Here is a 12333-nt window from a genome sequence, read left to right on the forward strand (position 1 = left end):
TGAAATACTGAAGTTTTCGCACTTCCCGTTAAAGTCTTCTGAATACTTGCACTACTTTGATTACATGAAAACAATGGACTTTTGATAATGAATAATATTATTACATGTTCACGGAGAAGTGTGAAGGAGTTATGTGTCTGATTCAGTCCGTTTGTTCCTCTCTCGGTCTGTCTTTGCAAGGTTATGGAAAAGTTATTGGTTAAAACTGCACTAGATCTGGCATAATGACTAAGAACCATAAGAAGAAAGACGAATAATTTTTGGCAATAAAGGTCATAAGTAATAGGACACGGGCGAGGGCAACTCAGTCAAGTTTTTTTCGAGTTTGACCAAACTTGATGGATGGAGTAGGAGACGGGAAAGGATGAAGTGATTCAATTTGTAGAACAAACGGTCTGAGGTAAGGGTCACAGGGAAAAGTCAGAGGTTCGGATCTTGAACTCAGATAGCTTTGATTCACTTTGGATCAAACTGTTGGAAGGGTTTATGTTTTGCCACAGATAAACTGAGTATATTTTCAGAGCAACAGGGAAAAGGTCAAGATCATAGGATAAGGCCAACTTTAAAACTTCTGATCCAACTTGTACAAAACTTGGTGGTTGGGCTTAGGGTTAAGTAAAAATTGAGTAAATCGATCTTTGAGAGGAATTTGTCAAAGGTCAGACGCATATGGCAATGTTCAAAGTTTGGCACCGATTGCAAGGCGTGGGTGTTGCATTCTCTGAGTGCTCATTCATGTTGATGTAACATAACGTTTTCAGTGGCCGCCTGTTAGATCGTAGTACAGTGTCTTAATCTATCACTAAGCCTGTATTGCAATGACTTCCGTCTGTCCAATTTAATCAGCATTACTGGCCGGGAAATGTTGTCCAGGATGCAACAACATATTGGCAGACTTAGAGGTTATACGGCAGTAAAACGTTATAATCAGACATTGGATACAACTGGAATAAAAAAAAGCGCATTGTCCAAGAAGTGTTCCAGCCATGTTAGTTTAGAGTGAAAGAGCGGCAGGTGTAAGGTACATTTTGACTGTTCTGGTAAGGGGAGCACTTAACAAATATTTGCTTCATTCTTGCCATCGTCAAAATATTTTGTCCCGCCTTGAGGAGACTCGTGGCACTACAGAGGTTAGAAAGTTTCACTTGACTCATTATGATGACGTTTTTTATTATAAAATTCTTGATAACATCCGATGATATTATTCAGCTCTGAGACGGCTGGTCATATCTTGATGCACTTTTTCTTGGTACAGCATTTCTGGATGGATGCGACATTGCGTGTGAAAACTAAACAAATACCTCACCACACGGTTTCACTCATTAACATCCTTAATACTAAACATTATACTGAGTGGGAAATTGATCATTAAAAAAAAACTGAATATAGGCGTGATGCAGAGCCATTGTGCGTAAAATCTGGTGCGATGATATGCTGTGGGCTTTTTGACATTAACTACTACTCTCCTATGAGGGATATTGCACTCTATGTTCGCAGCTTGCAGACAATTTTATTCGCTTACGAGTGAATTGTTAAGCTCAAGGGGTTAGATAGGGCCTTGATTGGCCCTTTAAGTATAAATACATATTTCTGAAACAGACTACAATCGTCTGTAGGAAGCAAGGATAAACTAGAAAATAGGTCATTGGATTGGAAAGATTAATGTCTCGATGGAAACTAGCACTGATAATGAGTAACTGTGTGACGATGTAATTTCCAGTATTTTAACACAACTGGCTCATTCCTGTATGTCAAATGACAGTAAATTATACGTCACTGAAACTGCTGTTACACTTGTCTATCCAGAGTAGGGTATCTTGTGATGTACCGGACTGGGATGTCACTTGGGGTGAAGGACATTGCCCTCACTCACAACCAAACCCTCGTGACAGCTGTAACCCCAGACTCATCTGAATGTGAACCCAGTGGATTGTAGGTATTACTTGCCCTCCTCCAACAGTCCACAATCCTTCTGTCAGGGGTTAGGGAAGTTATTGAAGTTATTGAGGGATGCTTGTATACCCTGGGAGTGAAGCGGCCTAGTTACATCGGTGCCACCACATGACGGGGCCCCTTTCCAGCAGCAAACAAGCCCGAAACGCTATATACAATAACAACAGTGCCCCTAAAACAGAAGTCACTTTGATGTAAGAAAGCCGTTAGTTTTGTCAATCTTTGATCATGTAAAGCTATTTTTCCTTTAATACCTCGCTGATTTGACTTTTCTTGTCGCATGCAGACTAATCATAATAAAAATTTATACCTGTCATACAAAACCGTCAGGTAACTAGGGTCAGCATACGTCTCCACATTCACACTCTGACCGTACCTTTCTGTATACAATCGAGTAGCTCACGTCGTGGGCCATGCAATATCTGTTTACTGTCGACAGGTAACTTGTGGGATTTTCATGGGTACTTTAACGATGCTTTCATTACTGGTGGTCTCAGTTACATGGCAGGAGAAATAGTGTACATTGCAGTAAGTGACACTGCAGAAAATTTGTCTTTTTTTTTTTTTTATGCAAAGTAGAAGGAATCAAAGGCAGGAAGTTTGCAAGATTGCTCGCTCCAAGGGAGAGAGAGAGAGAGAGAGAGAGAGAGAGAGAGAGACATTCATTTTGAGATACATGTACATGTTGCATGTAAAAGACTTCTTCAAAAACAGAAGGAAATCCACAGAGAAAGACTCATTCAGAGTTGACCTGTTGCATGCATGAAGAACAGGGAATAATTATTGATTCTTGTATTAGGGAGTTGTACAGAAAATGGGTGAAAAATTGCTGCCAGATGGGTGCTAACTGCCTGCTGCACTGGTGCAAGAATGCAAGTAGACAGTTTAGAAGAGGAGTGGATATTGAAATAGCGATAGAAAACAGATAAATAAGCAACAGTGCAAAGAAGGGATAGATAATGAAGGGAGTAACTAAGAGGATGAAAGCTGATGAGAAGACTTCAGTTGCACCCTGCTGAGAACAGCTGTATATGAGGATCCCTCACCCCCCCCACATACATGAGATTTGTACTCTACATAGGGGTGAATAAAGCCCCAGTGTAAAGTCAACAACTGTGCAGGGATGAAGAAGGCATGAAGTTGGTGTAGCACATCTGATCTCTTGAAAGAAGATTTTGCACAAGACGTATTATGCTTTTTCCATGATCAGTTGTGACATTAGAAACCCCATATCTATTTAAATATGATGTATGTTTGAACTGGTTAGTGTTAAGCCGCCACGTGCCAGTGTCGTTTTAAAACAGTCTGACGTAATACCACAGCCAGTGTCAGTGCCATTTTAAAACGGCTTAAGTTTAACAAATTCATTGTGACAGCACTTTTCAAGTTACGCATGCAAAAAATTGGTGAGGTTGCACGGCAACCCTTCCACTATCTGCCCTCAAGTGCCCAGGTCATACCCCCATGCTCGCTCAGCCTCACTCTGCTTGTGTGTGTCATAGAGTGCAGTGATGTCTCACCACGGTCTCTCAGATGAGGAGATTCAAGAGCTCTTGAAGGTCCCTTACACTGGGGAAAGTGATGTGAAGGACGACGACATGCAAGATAGAGACTACATCCAGCCTGAGGAGGAAAGAAGTAGTGATGACGAGATTCCCTCACCATGAAAATCAAGGTATGTGGGGTATGCTAGGGCAACACGTGGAAAGAGGCCACCTGCACATCGTCGTTCTGCACGTCATTACGATGAGGAGGAAGGCATGGAGGAAGGTAGTTCAGCAGTTTGGGGGTGGTTGGGGAAGCCTAGGATTTCCCTATGTGGGGAGGAAAGTGTGAGGAGGAAGCGGGGCCAATTTGGGAAAGTTCCATTGTTGAGGGAGAGTAAGTCATCTTGCCCACACTCTCCCCCGCCCCCATGTGACCCAGCTCAGCCTAGCACCACCGGACAAAGTCTTCCCACCTTCCCCACACCCAGCATCTTATGTGAAACTCCTTCCCCATTCTCCACACTTCCCCACGCTTCCCAACGGCCCGAAGACGACAGAGGCGATGATGATGAGGAGGAGGAAACGACGTGGGAGTGGGAGGACGGGAGTGACTTTGTCCCCCACATTCATCCATTCACCCATGAGAATGAGGCCGGGTGTACTGTACCTGAGCTAAACCATAGTTCAAGTAGGCTGGACTTTTATAGGAACTACTTCCTTGTTGACTTTGTATTGAAAATTGTTGCCCTAACAAACGCCTTTGCAGCATTTGAGCATGGGGGAACGAAACAAACACCACATAGCCGATTGTTCGAACCTGACTTGACACTGAGTGAGATGTATGTGTTCCTAACGCTTGTGCTTTTGATGGGGATATTGAAAAAAAAAAAAAGTTTCCATCTTATTGGACTGTGGGTCCAGTAATGGTGACACCATTTTTTGGCAAGGTGATGGGGAGGAACAGATTTCAGTACATTCTGAGCCGCCTACATTTTTTGACACCCTTGACCCAGCTAACGCTAACAACACGGATAGGATGAGGAGGATATGTCTAGTTTTTGATCACCTTCGAGAGAAATTCTGTACCTCCTTCTCTCCATACTGAGACCTCGTCATAGACGAGAGTCTCGTGCTATGGAGAGGTAATATCGCTTTCTGTGAGTATATCCCGAGCAAAAGACACAGGTTTGGCTTCAAAATCGTTGTAGTGTGCGACTGTAAGACTGGGTATGTGTAGGACATAGTCCTGTACACAGGTGTTCAGACGGACATCACAAAATACAAATGCTTGGGACTGTCAGGGGCTGTGGTAAAAACGATGATCGAGGAATACCTTTATTGTGGGCATTTCCTCTACCTGGATAAATGGTACACAAGCTCCCTTCTCGCCAGGTTCCTTCACCTGCAGGAAACTGGTCTGTGATGCACTGTCAGCACATGGTGCAGGTGGTGAGGAAGCTTCAGAAAAACGAGTTTGTTTTTTACAAGGCGAATAACATCCTTGCAACAGCATGGCACCACAACCGCGAAGTCTTCCTTCTCTCAACTGTTCATCGGCCTCTTGTACACCGCACAGACAGTATAGATTACAGGGCAGAAGGGTGGTGCCACGTCTGGAAACCAGAACCTGTCTTGGCGTACAGTGTGCACGTGAGACAGGTGGATCAATCGGACGCCATGATTTCCAGTGTGGACTGTGCTAGGCCCATGATGAAGTGGTATGGAAAATTATTCTTACACCTCCTTGACATCACCATCCTCAACGCTCACTATCTCCACACACATACCACTGGCATCCAGGAGACCTTCGTGGAATACATTCCTGAGCTGGTGTGGGAGATGGTGGGGGATTATGGGGAAGATAGGAGTGCTGCTCCCCACCGCCACACTGCCGCCACACCTATCCGCCTTACCGTTAGACACTTCCCCAGGATCGTCCCTCCAAGTGTAACACATCAAAATCCCCTGCGGAGGTGTCACATGTGTACAAACAGCACTGTAAGGCCATGTACCCAGTGGAAGGACTCAAGGTATATATGTGCAGAGTGTGACATAGGACTGTGTATATTCCCATGCTTTGAGGAGTACCACACTCTCGCTAATTATTGAGTAACAATAGTGCGGTAATCACGATTGAAAGAAAAGACGCTAAAAAAATGTTATAAGTACGGAAAAAGATGTTCAGAAAGTGTTATAAGTACTACATACGGTGAAGGCGTGTTGTAAGTATTTTCTTGTAAGTGTAAGGATTGAATGTAGTGGAGTAAAGTTTTACTTATGTTCTCGTAAATGAAAGACGATGTATTCACAGTGAGACTCTCAAAAATACTCTTATAATGTCTGTGTATACGGAAGGCATGTTGTAAATAATTTATCGTAAGTGAAAGGGCTGTGCATTGTGAAGTCAAGTTTTGCATATTTTCTCGTAACTGTAAAGACAATGCATTCACAGTGATACGTATAGTGTTGCAGCAGTAAGTGATTTATTTGCGAAGAAGAGACACTTTATGAAATACTAAGAAAAAAAAAATTGTAAGTGTGAAGTGGACAGGAAAGTTTACAGAACGTTCCTATACCTTCCCTGAGTCACGTTGGCAAGAATACCTGAGTTTACCTTACATAGAAAATGGGTTTTCTCTCACCTCTGCTGGGGATTCCCCTTGCGCACACACCTGCGGGCAGGCGGAAGGACTACAGAAAATGCACTTCTGACCTCCGGTGAGTTTTTTTTTTTATGGTCATATTCGTTTTTTTTTTTTTTTTTTTCACATCAGAGTCTATCATTTTAGCCCCCCCAAAAAATCGAAAATTGGCCGGCACGGGGGGTGACACATAGGGCTAAAAGTGTCCGGCACACAGTGAGCTAAATATTAATGGATACTCCAGTGAAAGATTAAGGGAGGCTGAAGATGTAGAATCTAAGCTTTGGATGCAATAAAAACAAGATTACTTTAATCTAGCCAAAAATAGGAGCCAGTTCAGAAATTAGTTGTGCCATAGCGTCATCCACTGTTTGTTTTAGTAACTACTGGGATGGAAAGGTAAAGGGTGGAGACATCAGCATAGGAGTGGATGGTGTCAGATTTACAGCTGAGAAGGTCATTGATGAATACAAGGATGATAGCTGGTGAATGGACAAAACTCTGAGGAACACCACTATTGATAACTCTTGGGGAAAATTGGTGGCTATCCACAGCAGTGGCTATAGAACAGCCAGAAAGGAAACTAGAGATGAAGGCACAGAAAAAAGGACAGGCAGTTAGAGTCCAGTTTGGAAATTAATCCCCACCACACTCATTGCCTCATATGAGGCAATATGCAAGCCACCCCTGGCTGCACTGATTGTGTCATATGAGGTGATGTGTCTCTGTGCTGTAGTTTCCAGCACGAAGAAGCTTTAGTGGTTTCAATTGGAATGTTGAGTCTCCCTCAACACCATCAGAGCAGTTGCCAAGCCTTGCCACACCACAGACGCCAAATACCGCATATTTAATATTTCAGATAATTATGCAGGCCACCCATGGCTGCGCTGATTGCCTCATACCTGTACGAGGCGATGGACCTCCTGCCATAACTTCAAGACAAGGAATCATTAGTGGTTTCCATGGGAACTTTGAGTCTCCCTCAACGCCATCAGAGCAGTTGCCAAGTCCTGCCACACTGCAGTTGCCAAATACCTCATATTTAGTAATTAAGTTCTCATTTGTAGCTCAACAATGGCGGATTCACTCCCATCTACCTTCCACGGTGCTAGCGAGTTATTGCTGCCCTCACACCCACCCAAAAGACGAGGGTGATGAGTTCGAGCTCAGAAACACACGATCTGGTGACAAAAAATCAACTTAATATTAAGAAAAAAAATCCAAAAACAATGACTCTGGCAAGTTAACTGGGCTGATAAGAATTAGCGAGGCGGGGGTAAAGGATCTGTGCAAGATTCTAGCAAAAGCCTGTGAGATATCAAGCCAATGGCAAAACTTTTGCCAAAGCCCTGAAAGGAGATGACCTTGAATCTGAAAGGAAGGTGAGGAAACTGATAGTGGTGGGAGAACCCATACTGGAGATGGGAGAGATTATGACAGGGAAGATGTTTTATTATAATTACTATTATCTTTTTGCAAATAGATTAAAAAACTTTAGAAGTACAGGATGTTAACTGAACTGGGTGATAATTAGACGACTGCGAATGGTTGAATGAAAGCAAACTTCCGGCAAGAAGGAAAGGTAGGCTACAAGATGACAGACAAAGGTGAACGAGTTTGCCTAGACAGGGGATTAGCACAGAAGCAAAGTTCTTGAGAACATTATGCCCATTCACCTTGTTAGTACTGAAGTCACTGATGGCAAACAATACATCAGCTGAAAAAAGTCAGTGGTGGGAAGAGATGGAGGAACATCAATGGACTCTCCTAATGTGGAATTTGAGGAGAAAGCATTGTCAAAGAGATCTGTTTTTTCAGGAGAAGAAGCAAGTACTGAGCCATCAGAGCAGAAATTAGGAGGGAATGAGGATAAAACAAATTGTTAGAAAGGTTTTTAGCAAGGTCCCAGAAGAAGCAGCAAGAATTTGAGTCACAGAGTTCAGAGAATGTAGTGCAATTGAAATCAGTCTTTGCTGAGTGAGGAAAGAACTTCATAGAATTTTGAACATAAAAACGAAAGAGATGAGATTCGGGGGTGGGTTGGCACTGGTATCTTTTGCAAGCCTTCCTGTTGTGGACAGTATTAGAGTATCATCAAACTATCTTTTTTTTTTTTTTTTACATTAGTTAGAGGATAAAAGAAGTGAATTTATGCTTCCATGCCCAAGAGAATAACCTCCATAATGTGCGTAGCACACTCAGATTGTTCTCAGTCATGGAAGCAGTAATCATTCCAGGGAAATGCACAGTAACTTCCTGGGGGCATCACAATCATCAGCCCCAAAGTGCCACGGATGCCACTTCTTGGGAGGGTTTGCAGACCTTACTGGAGTGATAGGACAGGTTAAGGTGATAAGGTTGTGATTAGAGGAGCCCATTGAAGAAAAAAGAGCAACAGAGTTAGCAGAAAGATTGATTGTAAGGAAAAGGTCAAGTTTGTTGGAACTCTCTCCAAGGCAGTAAACGATACAAGTTGGGTTCCGTACAAGTTTCTCTAAGTCAATGAGGATAAAAAAAGATGTGGGCTTGTTCACTAGGTGGATTAGTGAATGGAGAAGTAAGTTTAAGGAGGTGATGAACACTGAAGTCAGCTAGATTGGAGACTTCAGAAAAAGGAGAAATTGATATGGTATAATAGTTGTTCCATCTTTGATGCAAGATAGTCAAAGAATTTTTCATAGCTGGTAGAATATGAGGATAAGTACACAACACATATATATTTTGTTAAAAATAACATTACAGCCAGAGACAGAGTGTAGAGAATTCAGAGGATTCAAAGTCAGGAAAAAGAGGGCAAGATATGTTGTTGCATACACATAGCTACACAGCAACCAAATTGGGTGCTGAAACGATTATACAGAATGTAGAACATATAGAGATGAGTTTGGTATCAATCACATCAGACAGCTGAATCTCAGTAAGGAAGAGAAGTTGGGGGGGGGAGGGTAGGTGGAAAGAGATGGTGTTCAACAGAGAGAAGGTTAGAGGAAAGGCCATGAGTGTTGCAACAATGAATAGAGAGCTGGTCAGACAGGGGCTTTGGTTGTCACCGGGAGAGGGGTGGATGGTGGAGGCATTTATGGCCGCCTCCTGGGGTCGACGATACTGTGTCGAGATGCCATTATTGAAAAATGTTGAAACAGGAATTGTGGTGTGTTACGCACATTTAGTGTTGTGCAAAAAGTTATCGACTAATGTACAGGGGAGTGAACTGGCCTACTCCCCGTGTTTCTGAAATACTGAAGAAGTTCAGCAAAAGGGTATGGTCAGAAGCTAGTCTAGAAGGCTTGTGAAACAGGAGCTCCAGCTCCTGTCACCAGCTTTCCATTCACCTTAGGTCGCGTCCACACGTGCCTTCGAACATATGTTGGCAACACAGCTGGCAACATGTTCGGGTACATGTTTGCAAAAGTAATTGGACAGATGTATGCAAACATGATTCAGTGCAGCTTCGAAAATTGGCAGCAGAGGAGATGGGATAACTGTGTCCATACCAGGCAGCTAAGACTTCATCATGATGTTGCCGACATGATCTGGACGCTGCTGTTCCTAGCATTTTGCAGCATGTTCATTACTGTGTCACTTACATGTTGCCAGCACTTGTTCGAGCACACGTGTGGACACGCCCTTAGAGGTATTGTGTGTGATTCTTTTATAAATAGAACCGACCATCTTAAGCCAGTTTTACATAATGATATCTGATTAAAATCATTGTTGTTATCTCCACGCAACACTTATTCAGCTCGTGAGAGAGTGTACAAATCTGCAGAGTTCGATGCAGCCTCCATTAACCCGTTTCTTCTCTAGAGCAGCTCTGCTGAGCTGAATGAAAATGTTTTTTGATAGGGAAGAATGTTATGTAATTTAGGTGTTCAGGCTAGTCCCGAAAATGACGATTGTTTAACCCGTCACGTCCCGAGCTATTTCGCACCTCTGACACCCCCCAATCCCGAGGTATTTTCAAAAATTTTTTTTTTGGCTAAAACCTCCGCTTTTGGTGAGAAACCTCGAAAATTCATAGAGAAATCACTCACCTGAGGTTTAAAATACTCGATCCAGGTACCAGTACCTCCTTACCTGACTGGGTTTTCTAACAGGCTGGCACCAAAGAAAACGAGTTCTATGGGAGGGTAACTATTTCACACCACTCATAAACGGTATTTATTTATTTACTTGGTACGAATATATATGTAGTACGTGAGTATATTGGTTTTCAAACAGTATTATAGGCATTATAAGCATTGTTTCACTCGCTAACTCATCACTATACCTGACCTTCTTTTGCCACATTATCTGATCATTATTTCTGACTGTTTCTTCCTCTAATGCTATGTAAACTTTGTCCTCCACATTGTCATCGATTGGGGAATCACTGTGGCCCTGAATGTCTTTACTGGCCAGGTCACTGGTAACAGGTGAATTGCCAAGACAATGGCGTGAGGGGGGAGGGGGGAGGTTATGCGGTGTAAGGCATTGTCCCTGCTTGGCATCTTGTAGAGGAATAGAGGAAGGTGTCCTGTGTATATGTATGAAAAATCACGCGCAAAAATTGAAAATTGTGCAAATGAGAGACCTTGCAATTGCACAATGTACTAGTACGTCGTCGGGACTGGCAAATGCAAAATGTTGCAACGTACCCATACATCGACGGGATGGGGCAGGTTCAAACCTAAGCTATATAAAATTGTCAGGTAGTATCTGGCAAAATTCATCAGGTAGCCCCTAGAAATAAAATCTACTGGCGAGAGGAAAAAGAAAAAAATCGTCCGACGTACATCAGCTAAAAAAAAAAAAAAAATTTACAACACTGAACGTGTTATATCATAGTACCTAATAATGTACGTAAATTTTTGACGGTCTGAGTCTAGTGGTTTATACATCTTGTCATCAAGAGTTAGGAGGCTCCCAGCACATCTTGCTTACCAGTTTATTTCTATGTAATATATGACCTGGCATTGTTCAGTTGTATGATACGGGTAACATTGCAAAATATTCCTGTGCTGAAAAGGCACAAGAACATAATTACATAACTGAAATTATATGAAAACAAATTAACCCCTGTACTTCGGTTATATTCTGACTGCCTGCTCACACATGCAGGTGAAATTCATGAAATCGCCTATTTTCAAGGCCTCATATCTCAGCTAATATTAGACCTAGAACATTAAATAAACAACCAAAAGTCTCACCACTCCTTTATCCATACACTGCAAATAAGTGCTGAAGGCCAGATGCTGATGTTGAGAAATGAGAAGGTGATGAATAGGGGTAGCTTTTTGTGCCTTGCACTGGCCGTGTACCGAGGCATGCTTGCGTCCCTAGCTCAGGTTCACTGGCTACCTGATCGTTTGGTCTCTGATGTCACTTCCCCAGGCACACCATACACAGTGGTGTGTGGGGGGAGGGGCAAAAAGGGCTATTAACTTCACTGTAGCTGCACGTAAAACACTTATCAACCTAAAACACACATAATACTTATCATAACTTCATGCATAACTAAATTTCTTTGTAGTTCCACTTATCATACAGCTTACTTCTCTAACTTTATACATTAATACAAGCATACAAATCACTTCCTTACAGTTCTATATTTTGGCTATAGATTTCAATAGCCTTATTTCAATTTCAGTTATCATAGTTCACTTAACTTTACTAAGGAGGTGTTTATATTTTAAACTTAAAACACTCATCAACCTATAACACTTATAACTCCTGTCATAACTTCACTTATAACTAATTGCCGTTGGAGTAGTTTCATTTATCATAAAACTCACTTCTCAGATTTTATACTCTAATCCAAATATACAGATAAATTCCTTACATTTCTGTTTTCTTGGCTATACTTTTCAATAGCCTTATTCTTATTTTGCATTCACTGACTTAATTTTACTATGGCATTTTTCTATTTCAGTTCATTTTTTCTTATAGTCCATGTCCCCTCTGGCCAAGTTCCTCACAGAACCATAAATCTCCCCCTCTAGCGAAATATCCCCATATTGTTTTTCTGGCTACCATCTCCTCACAAAGTTCCGTAACAAGGATGGCGCCTGTTGTTATATCAAATCTGAATATGCAGTTGACACTGTTTTAAATTTCACTTCAACGAATTTTGATTACTCACTGCATAAACTAAAATAATTATTACCATAACTACACAGTTGAGCAACTTTAACCTTGCCCTTAGAACCGGTTATCATTTTGGGTGATTTTAACGTACATATTGTTGAATGGTTATTGCATTCTGCCAGGGC

At 42.0% G+C, this 12333-nt stretch overlaps 1 protein-coding gene across 1 annotated transcript in view; it reads left to right on the forward strand.

Moving 5' to 3' along the window:
- LOC145412368 (uncharacterized) overlaps window positions 1–12333 on the forward strand; it is a 417977-nt gene that overhangs the window by 375770 nt on the left and 29874 nt on the right. The window lies entirely within an intron of this gene.

Source organism: Coenobita brevimanus, chromosome 93 (genome assembly GCF_032717465.1).
Source record: "Coenobita brevimanus isolate Jiangsu-jjx chromosome 93, ASM3271746v2, whole genome shotgun sequence".
Classification (NCBI taxonomy): Eukaryota; Metazoa; Arthropoda; class Malacostraca; order Decapoda; family Coenobitidae; genus Coenobita; species Coenobita brevimanus.